Source organism: Globicephala melas, chromosome 18, assembly GCF_963455315.2.
Source record: "Globicephala melas chromosome 18, mGloMel1.2, whole genome shotgun sequence".
NCBI classification, from domain to species: domain Eukaryota; kingdom Metazoa; phylum Chordata; class Mammalia; order Artiodactyla; family Delphinidae; genus Globicephala; species Globicephala melas.
Genome location: NC_083331.1, coordinates 30,066,268 through 30,086,751, shown reverse-complemented (window position 1 = coordinate 30,086,751; position 20,484 = coordinate 30,066,268). Strand labels below are relative to the sequence as shown.

The following is a 20,484-nucleotide window of genomic DNA, read 5'->3' as shown; positions in this document are numbered from 1 at the left end:
CATATGTGTACATCATCACTCTCTTTCTCTACACACACACACACACACACACACACACACACACACACATATGTAAATATGTATATATAAATATATACACTTATTTTGATAAGTATTATTTTCTTTATGAGAAAATACTAAACTATAACGTTATTTTTGATCAGCAGCCTCCAAGATGATTCCCAATGATATACCTCATCTTGGTCTTCACTCCGACTCTCTGGGATCATGGACCCTGTGAAAAGCCAACTTCAGTGTCATCAGAAAGCCCTGTGCAGATGCTTACGTGAATGCCCTTGGAAGTGGATTTCCTCATTCCCTAATGGAGCATTCAGATGAGACATTAGCCTAGACCGACAGCTTAACTACAACCTCATGAGAGACTAGCCCAAAGAACCCAGCTAAGCCATATTCAGATTCCTGACTTCTAGGAACAAGTGCTCATTTTTTTAAACCACAAAGTACTGTGGTGATTTTTTTTATGCAGCAATAGATAACTAATACAAAAGTCCCCAAATTACAATGGTTCGACTTACATGTTTTTGATGTTATGATGGTGTCGAAGTGATACGCATTTAGTTGAAACCGTACTTCACATTTTGAATTTTGTTCTTTTCCCAGGCTAGTCATAGACCTTAGGATACTCTCTTGTGATGCTAAGCAGGGCAGAAGCTGCAGCTCCCAGTCAGCCCCACAATCACAAAGGTAAACAACCAATACACTTACCACCATTCTGGACCCAGACAACCATTCTGGTTTTCACTTTCAGTACAGTATTCAATAAATTACATGAAATATTCAATATTTTATTATAAAATCGGCTTTGTGTTAGATGATTTTGCCCAACTGTAAGCTAATGTAAGGTAGGCTAAGCTATCTTGTTCAGTAGGTTAGGTGTATTAAATGCATTTCCAACCTAAGATATTTTCAACTTATGATGGGATTATCTGGATGTAACCCCAACCCCATCATAAGTCAAGGAAGATCTGTATATCACTGATGGCAAGTTCAGCAGTCACTTCTTAATTGCAGATATCTAGGGCATTTGTACTTAATTTGCATGTTCTACAATATAATATTTAAATGTTTAAACTTAGAATCATAAATGATAGATTGAAGCTAAGCTTTGTCATTTACTTGCAAAGTTACCTTCTTTTTCTGTACCACAATTTGTTAATATGTTAAATATGGATAATAATAATAGTGACCATCTCAAGATTTTTATGGCTATTAAATAAGATAATATGTGTAAGACACATAATACAGTGTCTGGCACATAGCAATTGCACAATAAATATTAGTTTTACTTGTCACTGTTATTATTTCTTGTCTCTAAAGATTGTCTTCATCTTTTGCTTCTATAACAGTACTCCTTGATTTTCTTCCTATTTCTGAGTAGCTACCTATACTCCTTTGAGTTATTCCCCATGAAACTTTCTTTGCCCCTTTTAATTTATCACTCAGAATAAACTAATCCTCTAATGACTCACCCTAGATATTTCACAAGCACTTCAAGATTAACAATCCCATCCCTGCAAATCTATGTGTTTTCCGAAATTCTCTATCCTAGTAAATAACTTGGTTATCTACTTGGAAAATCAAAGCATAAACATGAGTTTTAATTTAGTATACATCAGTTAACCAAATATTTTGATTACCAATTATCTATGTAGTTCTAGAATTTTATAAAAAAGGAAAATGGAAAATGATGTGGGTTTTGTTCCCTTGAGAAATGTACTGTCTGATGAGTATGCAGAGAGGTGTGACATCTGTTAGGGTGGTTTCAGGATGCAATAAAGGAAAATGGGTCATGGGGAGCAAGAAAAGAGAATATAAAAGCTAATAGGTGCAAGTGAAAAATGTCCTTGTCTCCCTTTATAATGTATTCAATGGAAAGACATTGAAAGGTTATGAATATGGGATTGCAAAGATTTGATACAACCTCAGCTCTCCTTCAATCACAAATTAAAATTTTGCTAAGTCCCATTAGAAGTATTTTCTTTGTATTTTTGCAATCAGTTTCTTTTTCTCCATAACCACTGCTACTTGTTTAAATTCACCTTTGTCATTTATTGCTGGACTTATAGCAATCTATTTGGCTTTCATTTTTAACTTTACTTATTCTCCTACTTAGAAGCCTTTAGTGACTACTCAGATCCTTTAGGTTAAAATTCTAGTTCTTAGCTTGGCTTCCACACAAAAGAGACCCTTTATTATTCATTTACTTGCCTCTCCAGGTTCATCAACTACTTCATCTACACCAGCAACACAAGTGTTGTCCACTGCAAGAAACTTCTTCAGATTTCCTGTAGCAACCACACATTTCTATTGTTTTGTGGATACATATATTCTGTTAGCTTTGCTTGGAATTTCTCTTTCCTTACTCCATTTTCATCTGCCTTTGTTCTTCAAGATCATCTCCCATAATGTTCTCTTTCTCAGTCACCTCTAGTTTTTCTTAGGTTCTCTTTTTCTACACTTAAATAACATCTGTCCTGTAATGACAGTAATTGTAATAGTGCCTACCTAGTGAAATCTGGGGTTTTTGAGGCATATTAGAATTATCTGTATTTATCTATAGTTGCATAATTAATTACCCTGAAACATAGAAAATAAAAACAACAAATATTTGTTATCTTATAGATTCTGAGGGTCAGGAATTCAGAAGCAGCTTAGCCAAGTGATTCAGGTTCAGGTTCTCTCAGGAGGTCACCATCGACATGTGGGTTTGGGCTGAAGTTATCTGAAGGCAACATTTGAGCAAGAATAGCCTCTTCCAGGATAACCCATTCAATGTCTTTTTTAAAAAAATAAATTTATTTATTTATGGCTGTGTTTGGTCTTCGTTGCTGTGCGCGGACTTTCTCTAGTTGCGGTGAGTGGGGGCTACTCTTCGTTGCCGCGCATGGGCTTCTTATTGCTGGGGCTTCTCTTGTTGCGGAGCACAGGCTCTAGAAGTGCAGGCTTCAGTAGCTGTGGCTTGCAGGATCTAGAGCTCAACCTCAGTAGTTGTGGCGCACGGGCTTATTTGCTCCGCCACATGTGGGATCTTCCTGGACCAGGGCTTGAACCCGTGTCCCTTGCATTGGCAGGCAGATTCTTAACCACTGCGTCAACAGGGAAGCCGCCATTCAATGTCTTTTGAAAGGAGGACTCAGTTCTGTCTGTAGACAGAAGTCTTCAGTTTCTTACCATGTGGCCTCTCCATAGTGGTAACTTGAATGCCCTCACTACATGGCTGCTGGCTTCTTTGAGAGCAAATAAGCTAAGAGCGAGACAAAAGCTGCAGTGTTTTCTATGATCTAGACTTGGAAGTTTGACTCCATTATTTCTTCAATATTGTATTAGGTACACATGTTACAATATTGTATTTGTCATCTGGTGTGAGATAAGACTACACAAGCACATGAATATAGGGAGGTGAGGCTCATTGTAGGCTATCATGAGGTTATAAATTTGAAAAACTTTAATATTACAAAAGATTATATTAATAATATTATCTTAGAACCTCTCCAATTATTCTACTTTAATTGTGGAAGACAGTTTTCCTGAAAATATTTGCCTTCATGGAGATCCCAATTTAAAATAAAGGGCAGTAATTTAAACATAAAGATTTTTCTGTGGTATATTTTTTTTATATATATATATATATTTCATTTTTACAACTGTATTTTAACTTATGAGCAATTGTATATCCAAAGAAAAACTTAATCTATTATGAAGAACAAATAAGAGGACAACATTTTCTTCCAAGCAGCTATATGGCCTTGAATCATCTATGGAACTTCATTGTGTTTCAGCTTTGCCACCACTCAGATCAGTAATATAACAAATTGTCCCTTATATCTCATGAAACTATTATGAGTGTAAAGAAAGCTACTGATGATAAACAGCAACGAAAAGTTAAATGGCTCGTGGCTCCGGCTCTGCCTTGGGCTGGCTGCAGTCTCAGTGTGAGGGCGGCCGAAGTGGTTGGTTCATTTAAGATGAGGTTTCTGCTGCTGCTCCTAGTGGCAGCATCGGAGGTGGTCCGAGAGATTCCTCCGCCAACCTGGGCGGCGTGCCTGGCGAGAGATTAAAGATGCAGTACGCCACGGAGCCGCTGCTCAAGTTCCAGATTTGTGTTTCCTGAGGTTATAGGCGGGTGTTTGAGGAGTACGTGTGGGTTATTAGCCAGCGGTACCCAGACATCCATATTGAAGGAGAGAATTACCTCCCTCAACCAATATATATAGACACATAGCATCTTTACTGTCAGTCTTCAAGTTAGTATTAATAGGCTTAATAATTGTTGGCAAGGATTCTTTTGCTTTCTTTGGCATGCAAGCTCCTAGCATCTGGCAGTGGGGCCAAGAAAATAAGGTCTATGCATGTATGATGGTCTTTTCCTTTAGGAACATGATTGAGAACCAGTGTATGTCAACAGGTGCATTTGAGAAAACTTTGAAAGATGTACCTGTGTGGTCTAAGCTGGAATCTGGTCACCTTCTATCCATGCAACAGCTTGTTCAACTTCTTGACAATGAAATGAAGCTCAGTGTGCATATGGATTCAATCCCATACCATCGATCATAGCCCCACCTATAAGCACTGAAAGCTCTTTTACATTAAGGAATTTTTGCAAGAGCAGCGTGACTGACATTATGAAGGCCTGTACTGAAGACAGCAATCTGTTAGTACAGACCAGATGCTTTCTTGGCAGGCTCATTGTACCTCTTGGAAAACCTCAATGTAAGACAGTTTTTCAGTACTGGCATATTTTGGAATTCTGCACATTCGTGGAGTACAATAATAGTGTACAGTTTTCTTTCTTCCCCAAGTCCACTTGGTTAATAGTTTGTTTTTTTTTAAATGCAGACATTACTACTTGTACTTTTTTTCTCAGTCATATTTGAAAAAGTAGAAAATTGAGTTGCAATTTGATTTTTTTTTCAAAGATGTCTGTTAAGTCTGTTGTGATTTTATATGAATTTTCCTTTTTTACAGTTTAAAACTGATCTTTTTCGGGACTAGAGCTGAAGTTCCCAAATACTTTATAAAAGTTTATCAGACATCTCTATTTGGTCATGTCCAATTTACATAGTTTTCAAAATATTGCAGATTGTGAACAGCATATTATATAAGATTATGCGGGGAAATCCTATATCCAGAGTACTCTACCAATTTGTGTATGTGTGTGTGTGTGCATGTGTGATTACCAGAGAACTACTAAAAGACCAACCACTTTTTAAATCCTGTTAATGTAGTTCAAGTGTCCTGCCTTACCAATTTAATGAGTTGATTAACTGGGCCTTTATACTTAACTCAATAAAGAACTAAGTAGATGTAAGTTAAAAAAAAAAAAAGAGAGAAGTTAAATGACTATGAAAAGGTAAGGTGTCTTCATTAAGTGATTTGCAAACATGTCTCATAAATGGTATTTGAATATTTGTAATTACCTAGCATGCATTATATACAAATAATAACCAATCTAGTCATTGTACAATGCTAATTTCAGGTGACTTTTCCCAAGGCACCTTTTTTGGCTACCAGATTAGCTCATCAAGGAGGTAGATTTACAATGTCACATGTAAAGACACTATTGACCATCAGGTACCATTTATCTTTATTCAAGCTCAGTGTAGAAGTGCAGATAAAATGAGAAGAAGACTGAGAAGGTACATAAAAATTCTCATCTGTGTCTACAAACCGCAGTACTTTTATTTTTTTAATTAATTAATTAATTATTTTTATCACAGTACTTTTAAAAAGCCTTAAAATATTAGTGGTATTAATCTATTTTAGAATGTAAAAGGTAAACAATGAAGGCCATAAAGGGAATTCCTGGTTCTCAATAAAGCAAATTTTCCATGTATTCAAAGTTCAACTTGTGGACATTCTTCCAAGAGAAAGTAGTTACTGATGGATAATGTTTCAAGGCATCTACAATGGGCACACAACTTGCAGCACAGGCAGGTAGCTTTCAGAAGGAACTCAGAGCAATTGCATCAGCTATGTGCAGCACCTTACAGATCACTGTGGAGCTAGAGTGGATTTGATTTTTCCTCTGAAGTCATGTACTCATCCAGAAGGAAGGTTTGGCTCAAACTTTCACTTCATAAAGTACTTTTTAATTTATTCCCAAAAGTATAAAATGACATATTACTAAACATCATTCATAATGATTTATCACTGGTAACTTAATTTGTTCCTCCTTCAATTTTATTTAGAGAGAAAAGTAAGAAACCACTTGACTTACACAAAGATTTGTTAACCTTGAGTCATTTTTGTTTTAAATCCTTGAAATTCTTTGAGATTTTTTTTAATATGGAATTTGTACATTCTAGTTTGCAACTTCAAGGAAAAAGTTAATTGCGACACTTTCATCTTCTCATATTTCAAGGGGTTATTCAAAATAAACTAAAAGTTTCTGAATTTTAAAAAAATTGCATAGCATAATCAGGGCTGATATGGCTGATAATAGAAACTGCAACCCAGACGCAGAGTACTGTCAACACAAACATTTTTATGTCATTGGCTTAGTGCCCCTGCTGTGGGTGACAAGGAAAATGATATTAAATCTTGAAGGAAAGTGATCCAATTTAGGCAATGGTGAAATTATTATTAACAAGTCTTCCATCATAATTTGGAAGGTAAATAATGTTGATTTAAGAAAAGAGGTTGGAAAACAGAATGTTAGTAATGGGTGCTAAACATCATTGGGTGGATTTTACCAGATCTTAAAAGAAAGAGATTATTTCAAAAAGAACTGAACATTTCCAGGTGGAAAGAAAAAAAAAAGTGAAAAATTTAGGAACTTGAAGATTTGGAAAATACAAGTATATCCAATGTCAAACAGTAAAATATTAAAATTGAAACATTTATAAAAGTCAGGTTAGACACAGGGTCCAAACAGTGCTTGCCCTTTTACTCATTATTAAAAGATTGTGAATAGCTAAGGTGGCACCTAGTAAATCTTTTCATTTGGACAAAAGAGAGAAAAGCTATGCCTCTTCCACGAAAACTTAATAAAACAAAGTAATTGCAATTATTTTGAGTGTGTGAGAGAGAGAGTTCAGGTAAGGGTGGAGAAGAGAATGCAAGAAAACAATGGCAAATTTAAGAAGTATGTTCATAAAAGGACAGCATGTAGACACATGATGGTGACTGGAATCAAGTAGATAGAAGCCAACTACATGTTTTAGAGTCATTCTTTCAAAGAAACACTAGCCTAAACTAAAAGTTTGTGACTTTTGAGGGGGATAAAACAATTATCAGGTCCTCAGTCTTCTTTAGGCAGAAGGAAGTTCAGTTCTCAAGGAGGATATGGTCCACAATATTCAATTCAGTTATGGAAATGGAGGATGATAAGAAAGGAAAACTCTTCTAGAACAATGAACTGAGAACCATCCCTCTCAGGGAGCAGAACTGAGCCCAGTCATAAATCATTCCTCTTTCCCAGAGTGGGTGGCCCTTATCAATGTCTGCCAAGCAGGATGTCAGAATTTTTTTTTTTTACAGTAGGTCCTTGTTGATTATCTGATTTAAATGCAGCAGTGTGTACATGACAATCCCAAACTCCCAATCTATCCTCCCCTCCACACCTTTCCCCGCGGTAACCAAAAGTTCATTTTCTAAATCTGTGAGTCTGTTTCTGTTTTGTAAATAAGTTTATTTGTATCTTTTTTTTTTTTTTTTAGATTCCACGATATCATATGATATTTGTCTTTCTCTGTCTGACTTACTTCACTTAGTAGGATAATCTCCAGGTCCATCCATGTTGCTGCAAATGGCATTATTTCATCATTTTTAATGGCTGAGTAGTTGACATTACTATTATGTGTCTCCCATTCTTCTCCTTTCTGTGTGTGTGATTACTGTTATTATTCTGACCCTATCTAGCCACTATAAATTGACTGTGTGAAACAGACAACTTGTCTTTTTTATCCATAATTCTCAAGAGGATCCACAAAAGGAACTATCCAGAGATTATCATCCATCATCTTTTATAAAAGTTATTAATATCCTGAATATTGAGCTTGATGCTATGGCTAGCTGGGAATTTTGGATTGTCTTTCTTGGACAGGAGAGGGAGGGATTTCTGTTTGGAAATGAGAGTGAACTGAATATTTGGTAAACAGAAAAAGGAACTGTGGTAGTTATTAATATTGCTCACAGATACCCTACCTTCTTCTAGCCACACAGCAGGACTGGAATTCCAACTAGTTAAGAATAAATTTTTACTGAGATGAATCAAATTTCCATCAATATGTACCTGGTTTCAGGATAATTTTTTAATGCTTATATGTAATAATGTCTTCTCTAATAAAGTCTTCTTCCCTGAGTCATCTTTTTCCTCTTTTTTAAATGGGGAAATATTCAGGGTTCATCTGTATCTCTAATTTCATACTATCTGCTCTCTGAGTGACCTTTTCTAATTTTATGGCTTCAGCTATAAACTGTATTTTGGATGAATATTAAATTTCAGTCTAGATTTCTCTACTGAATTTTAAACTCAAATACCCAATACCTAATAGACATTTCAAACCCATTATTGCTCCAAATTGAATTGAATATTTTTATCATTGCAAATATGGCTGTTTTCCTAAATTTACCTTTTAACTGATAGTCATTGAAGGCCAAAAACCACAGAATTCTCTTATTTTTTTTTTCTATATCTAATTACTCACCAAGTCATGCTAATACTATTAACTAAGAATTTCTAGGTTGCTTCCACTAGATTGTCCCCACTGTTACTTACCTCACTATCTTACGGCTTTGCCATCCACTGTAATCCCTGATCCAAAGAAATCAGGTTATTTGAGACAGAAAAGGAACTTCAGTGATTATGATAAAAGATAAATTCTGTAATAGATATTTGCAAGAAGTAATATTGAAGAAAGACATCTAAATCAATCTCACCTCTACAGGAAACACTTCTAAGACTATTATGCTGCTTTCATTCATTTCACAGATATTTATGATGTGAATTCTCTATGACAGGTCATCATTTTCCTTTGTATCAGGTAACTCACTGTACCAACTATGGACAATATAAGACAGCATTTCTCTTGAATTCACTGAAGAAAAAGGTGGGAAATAATATTGTAGGGTACAGTGTTGGAAAAAACATCATTCTCTAGAAGTGTAATAAGATTGAATTGCAAAGTTCTTATTGGAAACTGTGAAACATGAATTTGGAAATGTCAGTGTTAGATTAGATTAAGACGTTGTATACTGTGTGATATTGTCAGAAGTTTATCCTTATAACAAGAACCCTAAGAAAAATAACAACCTTCTGGACTGCATGAATTGGTAACTGGATCTTCCTTGTGTTTCAGCCCTCAGGGACAAATAAATCTCTTTAGTTTATTTTTGGGCAGGAGTAGGTTTACCTTTAGATAAAGTTTTAATACATTTAGTCAAAATGAAAATTTAAAAGTGAGATTAACTTAAAAAATTCAACTGGAATAAAAGTGAGATTCATACTTTACACAGATCTAAATGTGTCTTATTCAGAAGTGTTCAGAATATAGAAATAAGTAAAAAATGGTGATGATGGGAATCAAGAGAATGGAACAATGAAACTTAACATTTTATCTGTTGGATTTTTAATAAATAAAATAACCCTTTTATAAATTTTCATACTTTTGTACATTTTCCCAGATGCACATGTATTCTTTTATAATTAGGAATAATGAAGATACTAATAAATGTGTTAGTGACCCTCTCATGGACTTTCTAGAAAAATAAGTGTTAAATGAAAAATGTAGTTTCTTATTATATTTGACATATATTAAGAAACAAATAGTCATATTATAAGAAAATGTATGTACTCATGGCCTCCAACCTTCTCTGAATTATGAGCTACTAACTGAAATAATTTATGCCACTGATTGTTCAAAAGTGCAGATGTGGTAGATTATTTGTCATCTTTCGCTATTTTTTTTTGTTAAATATGGAGACTTCTAATAAACAATGGGTCTAGAAACTTGGAAATAAACAAACAAACCACAGAAATGTTAATACTGAATCCACATGATCGTAAAAAACGTTGAGAATTCAACAACACAGTTCTGGTCAAGTTTCTCTTTGTTAGTAAAATAAATGAAATGTCTATAATTATTTGTTAAATCTAGTGAGTTTATACAGGCACTCTAGGTAAATGACCAACATTGTTTGCCAATTATTTTCTTTAACAGATACTAATAAAAAATTATAAATGTTTTAATATGTAGACATTTTAAGTCATTCAAATTGGTAGTTTGCTATAATGAAACAAAGCTACTTGGCTGATTATGTGACATGTAGAATTTAACTGTATCCCACACAAATCCTGCAGACAGATGTTTATGGCAACTATATTCATAATTGCCAAAGCTTGGAAACAACCAAGATGTCCTTCAATAGGTGAATGGACAAATAAATTCTGAGACATCCAGACAATTTAATATTATCTACAACTAAAGAGCAATGAGCTATCAAGTCAAAAAAGGAAGGAAACTTGGAAGAAAATTAAATGCACAATACCAAGTGAAAGAAGGCAATCTGCAAAGACTACATACTGAATGATTCCAACTATATGACATTCTGGAAAAAGCAAAACTATGGAGACAGTAAAAAGATCAGTGGCTGCCAGGGTTTGGGGAGGGGATGGATAAATAGATGCACAGATGATTTTTAGGGTGAAAATACTCCATATGATACCACAATTATAGATACATGTCATTAAACATTTGTCAAAGCCCATAGGATGTACAATAGCATCAGTGAACTGTAATTTAAACCACAGACTTTGGGTGATCATGATGTGTTAATGTAACCATCAACCAACAATGTCCAATTGTAACAAATGTACCAAGCTGGGGGCGGGGGGCGGGCAGCATGTTGGTTGTGGGGAGGCTAAACATGTAGGGGAACAGGGAGTATATGGAAATCTCTGTACATTCCCCTCACTTTTTCAGTGAAACTAATATACTTTTAACTTTTTTTTTAATTAAAAGAACTCTTTAACTGTTTTGATTGCAAGTATTTTTTCTGAAATACTTTTAATACATTTTCATGTTAATACAAGCATACGTCAGATATATTGTGGGTTCAGTTCCAGACCACCCAGAATAAAGTGAGTATCACAATAAAGCAATTCATACAGATGTTTTGTTTTCCAGTGAATATGAAAGTTATGTTTACACTACACTGTCATCTGTTGTGTGCAATAGTATTATGTCTAAAAAAACAATGTAGCTACCTTAATTAAAAATACTTTATTGATTAAAAAATGCTAACCATTGTCTGAGCCTTCGATAAGTCATAACAGCTTTGCAATAGTAACATCAAAGATCACTGAGCACGGGACGAGGGGAAGATGGTGGAAGAGTAAGACGCAGAGATCACCTTCCTCCCCACAGATACACCAGAAATACATCTACACATGGAACAACTCCTACAGAACACCTACTGAACGCTGGCAGAAGACCACAGACCTCCCAAATGGCAAGAAACTCCCCACGTACCTGGGTAGGGCAAAAGAAAAAAAGAAAAACCAGAGACAAAAGAATGGGGACGGGACCTGCACCAGTGGGAGGGAGCTGTGAAGGAGGAAAGGTTTCCACACACTAGGAGCCCCTTCGCGGGCAGAGACTGCGGGTGGCGGAGGCGGGAAGATTCGGAGCTGCGGAGGAGAGCACAGCAACAGGGGTGTGGAGGGCAAAGCGGGAAGATTCCCGCACAGAGGATCGGTGCTGACTGGCACTCACCAGCCCGAGAGGCTTGTCTGCTCACCTGCCGGGGCGGGCGGGGCTGCGAGCTGAGGCTCGGGCTTTGGTCGGAGCACAGGGAGAGGACTGGGGTTGTCTGCGTGAACACAGCCTGAAGGGGTTAGTGCACCACGGCTGGCCGGGAGGGAGTCTGGGAAAAGGTCTGGAGCTGCCGAAGAGGCAAGAGACTTTTCCTTTCCTCTTTGTTTCCTGGTGCGCGAGGAGAGGGGATTAAGAGCGCTGCTTAAAGGAGCTCCAGAGACGGGCACGAGCCGCGGCTAAAAGCGCGGACCCCAGAGACAGGCATGAGACGCTAAGGCTGCTGCTGCCGCCACCAAGAAGCCTGTGTGCAAGCACCGGTCACTCTCCACACCGCGCCTCCCAGGAGCCTGTGCAGCCCGCCACTGCCAGGGTCCCGGGATCCAGGAACAACTTCCCTGGGAGAACGCCTCAGGCTGCTGCAACGTCCCTCCGGCCTCTGATGCCGCAGGTTCGTCCCACACTCCGTACCTCTCCCTGCCCCCGGCCTGAGTGAGCCAGAGTCCCCCAATCAGCTTCTCCTTTAACCCCGTCCTGTCTGAGCAGGAACAGACGCCCTCAGGCGACCTACACGCAGAGGCAGGTCCAAATCCAAAGCTGAACCCCAGGAGCTGTGTGAACAAAGAAGAGAAAGGGAAATTTCTCCCAGCAGCCTCAGGAGCAGTGATTAAATCTCCACAATCACCTTGATGTACCCTGCATCTGTGGAATACCTGAATAGACAACGAATCACCCCAAATTGAGAAGGTGGACTTTGAGAGCAAGAAATATTATTTTTTCCTTTTCCTCTTTTTGTTAGTGTGTATGTGTACGCTTCTGTGTGAGATTTTGTCTGTATAGCTTTGCTTCCACCATTTGTCCTAGGATTCTATCCGTCCTTTTTTTTTCTTAATAATTAATTTTAATTTATTTATTTTACTTTATCTTCTTTCTTTCTTTCTTTCTTTCTTTCTTTCTTTCTTTCTTTCTTTCTTTCTTTCTTTCTTTCCTTCCTTCCTTCCTTCCTTCCTTCCTTCCTCCCACCATCTCTCTCTCCCTCCCTCCATCCCTCCCTCCCTCCTTCCTTCCTTCCTTCCTTTCTTTCATTCTTTCTTTCTTTCTTTCTTTCTTTTTTCTTTCTTTCTTTCTTTCTTTCTTTCTTTCTTTCTTTCTTCCTACTTCTACTAATTCTTTCTCTCTACTTTTTCTCTCTTTTATCCTGAGACGTGTGGATGAAAGGCTCTTGGTGCTGCAGCCAGGAGTCACTGCTGTGCCTCTGATATGGGAGAGCCAACTTCAGGGCACTGGTCAACAAGAGACCTCCCAGCTCCACATAATATCAAACGGTGAAAAACTCCCAGAGATCTCCATCTCAATGCCAGCACCCAGCTTCACTCAACAACCAGCAAGCTACACTGCTGGACACCCTATAAAAAACAGCTAGCAAAACAGGGACACAACCCCACCTATTAGCAGAGAGGCTGCCTAAAATCATAATAAGTCTACAGACACCCCAAAACACACCACCAGATGTGGACCTGCCCACAAGAGAGACAAGATTCAGCCTCATCCACCAGAACACAGGCACTAATCCGCTCCACCAGGAAGCCTACACAATCCACTGAACCAACCTTAGCCACTGGGGACAGACACCAAAAACAAAGGGAACTATGAACCAGCAGCCTGCAAAAAGGAGACCCCAAACACAGTAAGATAAGCAAAATAGGAAGACAGAAAAACACACTGTAGATGAAGGAGCAAGATAAAAACCCACCAGACCTAACAAATGAAGAGGAAATAGGCAGTCTACCTGAAAAAGAATTCAGAATAATGATAGTGAAGATGATCCACAATCTTGGAAATAGAATAGACAAAATGCAAGAAACATTTAACAAGGACCTAGAAGAACTAAAGATGAAACAAACAATGATGAACAACACAATAAGTGAAATTAAAAATACTCTAGATGGGATCAATAGCAGAATAACTGAGGCAGAAGAACAGATAAGTGACCTGGAAGATAAAATAGTGGAAATAACTACTGCAGAGCAGAATAAAGAAAAAAGAATGAAAAGAACTGATGACAGTCTCAGAGACCTCTGGCACAACATTAAATGCACCAACATTTGAATTATAGCGGTTCCAGAAGAAGAAGAGAAAAAGAACGGGTCTGAGAAAATATTTGAAGAGATTATAGTTGAAAATTTCCCTAATATGGGAAAGGAAATAGTTAATCAAGTCCAGGAAGCACAGAGAGTCCCATACAGGATAAATCCAAGGAGAAATATGCCAAGACACATAGTAATCAAACTGTCAAAAATTAAATACAAAGAAAGCATATTAAAAGCAGCAAGGGAAAAACAACAAATAACACACAAGAGAATCCCCATAAAGTTAACAGCTGAACTTTCAGCAGAATCTCTGCAAGCCAGAAGGGAGTGGCAGGACATATTTAAAGTGATGAAGGAGAAAAACCTGCAACCAAGATTACTCTACCCAGCAAGAATCTCATTCAGATTTGATGGAGAAATTAAAACCTTTACAGACAAGCAAAAGCTGAGAGAATTCAGCACCACCAAACCAGCTTTACAACAAATGCTAAAGGCACTTCTCTAGGCAAGAAACACAAGAGAAGGAAAAGACCTACAATAATGAACCCAAAACAATTTAGAAAATGGGAATAGGAATATACATATTGATAATTACCTTAAAAGTAATTGCACTAAATGCTCCCACCAAAAGGCACAGATTGGCTGAATTGATACAAAAACAAGACCCATATATATGCTGTCTACAAGAGACCCACTTCAGACCTAGAGACACATACAGACTGAAAGTAAGGGGATGGAAAAAGATATTCCAGGCAAATGGAAACCAAAAGAAAGCTGGAGTAGCAATTCTCATATCAGACAAAATAGAGTTTAAAATAAAGACTATTAGAAGAGACAAAGAAGGACACTACACAATGATCAAGGGATCGATCCAAGAAGAAGATATAACAATTGTAAATATTTATGCACTCAACATAGGAGCACCTCAATACATAAGGCAAATACTAACAGCCATAAAACGAGAAATCGACAGTAACACATTCCTAGTAGGGGACTTTAACACCCCACTTTCACCAATGGACAGGTCATCCAAAATGAAAATAAATAAGGAAACACAAGCTTTAAATGATACATTAAACAAGATGGACTTAATCGATATTTATAGGACACTCCATCCAAAAGCAACAGAATACACATTTTTCTCAAGTGCTCATGGAACATTCTCCAAGATAGATTATATCTTGTGTCACAAATCAAGGCTTGGTAAATTTAAGAAAATTGAAATTGTATCTAGTACCTTTTCCAACCACAATGCTATGAGACTAGATATCAATTACAGGAAAAGATCTGTAAAAAATACAAACACATGGAGGCTAAACAATACACTACTTAATAATGAAGTGATCACTGAAGAAATCAAAGAAAAAATTAAAAAAAACCTAGAAACAAATGACAATGGAGACACGACGACCCAAAACCTATGGGATGCAGCAAAATCAGTTCTAATAGGGAAGTTTATAGCAATGCAAGCCCACCTTAAGAAACAGAAAACATCTCAAATAAACAACCTAACTTTGCACTTAAGGCAATTAGAGAAAGAAGAACAACAACAACAACAACAAAAAAAAACCAAAGTTAGCAGAAGGAAAGAAATAATAAAAATCTGATCAGAAATAAATGAAAAAGAAATGAAGGAAACGATAGCAAGGATCAATAAAACTAAAAGCTGGTTCTTTTAGAAGATAAACAAAATAGATAAACCATTAGCCAGACTCATCAAGAAAAAAAGGGAGAAGACTCAAATCAATAGAATTAGAAATGAAAAAGGAGAAGTAACAACTGACACTGCAGAAATACAAAAGATCATGAGAGATTACTAGAAGCAACTCTATGCCAATAAAATGGACAACCTGGAAGAAATGGACAAATTCTTAGAAATGCACAACATGCCAAGACTGAATCAGGAAGAAATAGAAAATCTGAACAGACCAATCACAAGCACTGAAATTGAAACTGTGATTAAAAATCTTCCAACAAACAAAAGCCCAGGACCAGATGGCTTCACAGGTGAATTCTATCAAACATTTAGAGAAGAGCTAACACCTATCCTTCTCAAACTCTTCCAAAATATAGCAGTGGGAGGAACACTCCCGAATTCATTCTATGAGGCCACCATCACCTTGATACGAAAACCAGACAAGGATGTCACAAAGAAAGAAAACTACAGGCCAATATCACTGATGAACATAGATGCAAAAATCCTCAACAAAATACTAGCAAACAGAATCCAACAGCACATTAAAAGGATCATACACCATGATCAAGTGGGGTTTATTCCAGGAATGGAAGGATTCTTCAATATACACAAATCAATCAACGTGATAAACCATATTAACAAATTGAAGGAGAAAAAACATATGATCACCTCAATAGATGCAGAGAAAGCGTTTGACAAAATTCAACACCGATTTATGATAAAAACCCTGCAGAAAGTAGGCATAGAGGGAATTTTCCTCACATAATAAAGTCCATATATGACAAAGCCACAGCCAACATCATCCACAATGGTGAAAAACTGAAAGCATTTCCACTAAGATCAGGAACAAGACAAGGTTGCCCACTCTCACCACTCTTATTCAACATAGTTTTGGAAGTTTTAGCCACAGCAATCAGAGAGGAAAAGGAAATAAAAGGAATCCAAATCTGAAAAGAAGAAGTAAAGCTGTCACTGTTTGCAGATGACATGATACTATACATAGAGAATCCTAAAGATGCTACCAGAAAACTACTAGAGCTAATCAATGAATTTGGTAAAGTTGCAGGAAACAAAATAAATGCACAGAAATCTCTGGCATTCCTATACACCAATGATGAAAAATCTGAAAGTGAAATCAAGAAAACACTCCCATTTACCATTGCAACAAAAAGAATAAAATATCTAGGAATAAACCTACCTAAGGAGACTGATGACCTGTATGCAGAAAATTATAAGACACTGATGAAAGAAATTAAAGATGATACAAATAGATGGAGAGATATACCATGTTCTTGGGTTGGAAGAATCAACATTGTGAAAATGACTCTACTACCCAAAGCAATCTACAGATTCAATGCAATCTCTATCAAACTACCACTGGCATTTTTCACAGAACTAGAACAAAAAATTTCACAATTTGCATGGAAACACAAAAGATCCCGAGTAGCCAAAGCAATCTTGAGAACAAAAAACGGAGTTGGAGGAATCAGGCTCCCTGACTCTAGACTATACTACAAAGCTACAGTAATCATGACAGTATGGTACTGGCACAAAAACAGAAAGATAGATCAATGGAACAGGATAGAAAACCCAGAGATAAACCCACACACATATGGTCACCTTATCTTTGATAAAGGAGGCAGGAATGTACAGTGGAGAAAAGACAGCCTCTTCAATAAGTGGTGCTGGGAAAACTGGACAGGTACATATAAAAATATGAGATTAGATCACTCCCTAACACCATACACAAAAATAAGCTCAAAATGGATTAAAGACCTAATGTAAGGCCAGAAACTCTCAAACTCTTAGAGGAAAACATAGGCAGAACACTCTATGACATAAGTCATAGCAAGATCCTTTTTGACCCAACTCCTAGAGAAATGGAAATAAAAACAAAAATAAACAAATGGGACCTAATGAAACTTCAAAGCTTTTGCACAGCAAAGGAAATCATAAAGAAGACCAAACGACAACCCTCAGAATGGCAGAAAATATTTGCAAATGAAGCAACTGACAAAGGATTAATTTCCAAAATTTACAAGCAGCTCATGCAGCTCAATAACAAGAAAACCAACAACCCAATCCAAAAATGGGCAGAAGACCTAAATAGACATTTCTCCAAAGAACATATACAGACTGCCAACAAACACATGAAAGAATGCTCAACATCATTAATCATTAGAGAAATGCAAATCAAAACTACAATGAGTTATCATCTCACACCAGTCAGAATGGCCATCACCAAAAAATCTAGAAACAATAAATGCTGGAGAGGGTGTGGAGAAAAGCGAACACTCTTGCACTGCTGGTGGGAATGTGGATTGGTACAGCCACTATGGAGAACAGTATGGAGGTTCCTTAAAAAACTACAAATAGAACTACCATATGACCCAGCAATCCCACTACTGGGCATATACCCTGAGAAAACCATAATTCAAAAAGAGTCATGTACCAAAATGTTCATTGCAGCTCTATTTACAGTATCCCAGAGATGGAAACAATCTAAGTGCCCATCATCAGATGAATGGATAAAGAAGATGTGGCACATATATACAATGGAATATTACTCAGCCATAAAAAGAAACGAAATTGAGCTATTTATAATGAGGTGGATAGACCTAGAGTCTGTCATTCAGAGTGAAGTAAGTCAGAAAGAGAAAGACAAATATTGTATGCTAACATATATATATATGGAATTTAATTAAAAAAAGTCATGAAGAACCTAGGGGTAAGACAGGAATAAAGACACAGACCTACTAGAGAACGGACTTGAGGATATGGGGAGGGGGAAGGGTGAGCTGTGACAAATCGAGAGAGAGGCATGGACCTATATACACTATCAAACGTAAGGTAGATAGCTAGTGGGAAGCAGCCACATAGCACAGGGAGATCAGCTCGGTGCTTTTTGACCCCCTGGAGGGGTGGGATAGGGAGGGTGGGAGAGAGAGAGACACAAGAGGGAATAGATATGGGAACATATGTATATGTATAACTGATTCACTTTGTTATAAAGCAGAAACTAACACACCATTGTAAAGCAATTATACCCCAATAAAGATGTTAAAAAAAAATCACTGAGCACAGATCACCGTAACAAATATAATAATAATGAAAATGTTTGACATATTGCGAGAATTACCAAAATGTGACACAGAGACACAAAGTAAGCAAATGCTAATGGAAAAATGGCATTGACAGACTTGCTTATCACAGGATTGCCACAAACCTTCAGTTTGTAAAAAACACAATGTCTGCATAGTGCATTAAAGCAGAGTGCAATAAAATGAGGTATGCCTGTAGTAAAAACAAAATGTTCAATAACATCTTGTCTTTCAATATTTAAAAAATATTATTTCTTTCTTATTTTACTTTAAGGATGAATAAAATGTGGGTCATTTCTTATTGAAGATGATTAATGTCCCAGTCCTGAAAAAAAAAGACAAAAGAAAAAGAAAACTTGAAGTATATTTTAAACATACATGTCATACTTTAATGAGTATGAGACAATGGTAAGCTTTAAGCCATACATCTCCTTGGAAGTATGGCATAGGTCCTAAGCATCTAAGAGAACAAAGCAAGATTCAGCAGAGTTACAGATTTCAAATTCATCATTATGTTTAAGAATTATAGATTTGACACTAGGCTAAGGAAACTAGATAGAGAATGTCTCAAAGGAACAGCCTTTATTCAGCATGTGACAAGCAGGGAGAAAATACTTATATATGTATCATTGTATTTGTACACTTCATGTTGTACAGATCTAATTCTACCCAAAAGGCCCCAGGATGAAAATGCAAGCAAACAACTCCCCTGCCACACCCCCACACAGACACGTAAAACAAAAATAAGAGGATAAAGAGCCAAAGGACAACAGATCATGAAATCCTTCATACTATGATTTTTCTTGATATTCTTTGCTTTCACTTACACTCTGTTATCTTTTCAATTTTCCAGATAATAAAATAAGGCTTTTAAACTCTTCTTTTGTAAACTATAAATGTTCTGTTTCTATTGCTTCCTTTTGACTCTGTCTCAAGAGAGTTGGAGAGATGAAAATATGAGTTTTTCATCTTTGACTCTTTCCTCTTTCTGAAGAAAATATACACCGAAAAAAGTAAGGTAAACATTCTCCTTATCCTAGCATTAAATAATGATCTCTCATTAACTTATTGCAAATATACTATGTTTAATTTTATTTTATACGTGTAGTAACTAATTTATACATTTATATTTTATATGTGATATGTATTTTCAAAGATTATGAGGGCTAGTGAGAACTAATCACATGAGAGACCTTCAAGATGGCAGAAGACTAAGATGTGGAGTTCACTTTCCTCCACACAAATACATCAGAAATACCTCTACATGTGGAACAACTCCTACAGAACACCTACTGAACACTGGCAGAAGACTTCAGACTTCCCAAAAGGCAAGAAACTCCCCACGTACCTGGGTAGGGAAAAAGAAAACAGAAAAAATAGATACAAAAGAATAGGGAAGGGACCTGCACCCCTGGGAGGGAGCTGTGAAGGAGGAAAGGTTTCCACACACTAGGACAGTCCTTCACTGGCAGAGACGGGGGGGGGGTAGGTGTCGGGGTGGAAGCTTCAGAGACACGGAGGACAGCATAAAAACAGGGGTGCAGAGGGCAAAGCAGAGAGACTCCTGCACAGAGGATTGGTGCTGACCAGAACTCACCAGCCTGAGAGGCTTGTCTGCTCACCCTCCAGGCTGGGTGGGGGGTTGGGAGATGGGGCTCTGGCTTCCTAGGTCATATCCCAGGGAGAGGACTGGGGTTGGCTGCATGAACACAGCCTGAAGGAGGCTAGTGCACCACAGCTAGCCGGAAGGGAGTCCGGGATAATGTCTGGAACTGCCTAAGAGGCAAACAGACCATTGTTTCGGGGTGCATGAGGAGAGGAGA

The 20,484-nt window shown here is 37.2% G+C and overlaps 1 pseudogene; it reads left to right on the top strand.

Annotated features, from left to right (window-relative positions):
* Positions 1–3,986: 3,986 nt before the first annotated feature.
* LOC115839044 (thioredoxin reductase-like selenoprotein T) lies at positions 3,987–4,575 on the top strand (annotated as a pseudogene).
* Positions 4,576–20,484: the final 15,909 nt, after the last annotated feature.